Source organism: Ostrea edulis, chromosome 1, assembly GCF_947568905.1.
Source record: "Ostrea edulis chromosome 1, xbOstEdul1.1, whole genome shotgun sequence".
In the NCBI taxonomy this organism is placed as follows: Eukaryota; Metazoa; Mollusca; class Bivalvia; order Ostreida; family Ostreidae; genus Ostrea; species Ostrea edulis.
In genome coordinates this window covers 32196535-32198006 of record NC_079164.1, presented here as the reverse complement: position 1 = coordinate 32198006, position 1472 = coordinate 32196535, and positions in this window count along the sequence as shown.

The window sequence follows — 1472 nt, the reverse complement described above, 5'->3', positions numbered from 1 at the left end:
GTCCGCGCACAGTGGGCCTTTTTGTAAATTAATTCTTCAAATTTAATTGAATTTGTGCAGGTGTCGAAACAGGAAAAAATGTCATCTATTCACTTCATAGGTACGGTCCTCTTTTCTTCAAAGGATGCTCGTGAGCGCACCAGAGACTCGGTCAAGAAATTGAATGCTGTCGAGCGGAGGAAATAAATGGCGGGGGATTAACTTTTTATTGTCAATAGGGGATGCGGTGATTTATCTTTAAATAATTATTTTATTTTCACTCCTTTGTATTAATTGCGGTTTGGGTGCGTTCATTGGTAGATTTATTTTACAAAAAAACAATTGATTATTTGACAGCCTTTTAAAATGATTTTAAGATCCGAAAAAGTCTTACGCAGCATATGGCTTTTCGACCCTAGTCTTCCTGCTCTTGTTCACATTCTATTTGCTGTTTTAATCCTTCACTTTGTATTAATTACGCTTGTCAAAAAGTGTGTAGCAAAATTAAAAGTGATAATTAAATTGTCAGAATTACCAGAACTGGTCTTACACTTGGGTAAAACGCGTGATGTTTAAAACATTTAGGGTGAATATTAAACTTGCTTGATATTCGTTTGTTCGTAATGAGTGTACGTCATTCTGAGTGTAAAACTTGTTAAAGTATTATCTCTTTATTCACGTCATTTCGCTGTTTGTTTTACCACATAAATGACATACATCAAATTGACAAAAGACATTGCAATATATGATATATATATATATATATATATATATATATATATATAAACACTAAAGTTCCAAGAACACCCGATACCTCAAAGTGTCGGATCCACAACATGGATACAAGGTCAAATGCAAAAAAATTATACAAAGCACTAAAATGACCTACGACACGAACAACCAGATTGTCAAAATTTCGGGACGACCCGTCCCTTCTTCAGGACAAACGAAATAATTACATAATGTGGCCAATATCAACAGAGCATAATAACAAAAACTACATATAAATACATCTAGCACTACAACTACACTCATCTAATCTACAAACGTATGTATACATTTTTGTAAAGCTTCTGAAGATGTAATGAAAGCGCTAAAGCTTTACGGAGGATTTCTGTGTTTTCTTTTCATATTTATATATATATATATATATATATATATATATATATATATATAATATATATATATATATATATATATATATATATAAAGTCTTTTTTCGAAGTAAAATATAAAAAAAAAACAAACTCTAAACACTTTATAGAGATATTTTGACCGTGTTACCGGTATTCTTCAGTCGTGTTTAATATATATATATATATATATATATATATATATATATATATACGCAAGCGCATTCATTTAACGCAAGGACTTTCAATTATTTCATTTTATTAACGATCTTGAGCATAAGTATGGCCGATTTCAAATATATAGTATTCTCTATTGCTAAGGAATGAACATGCATTCTGTTTGTAACAGTGGATACATTT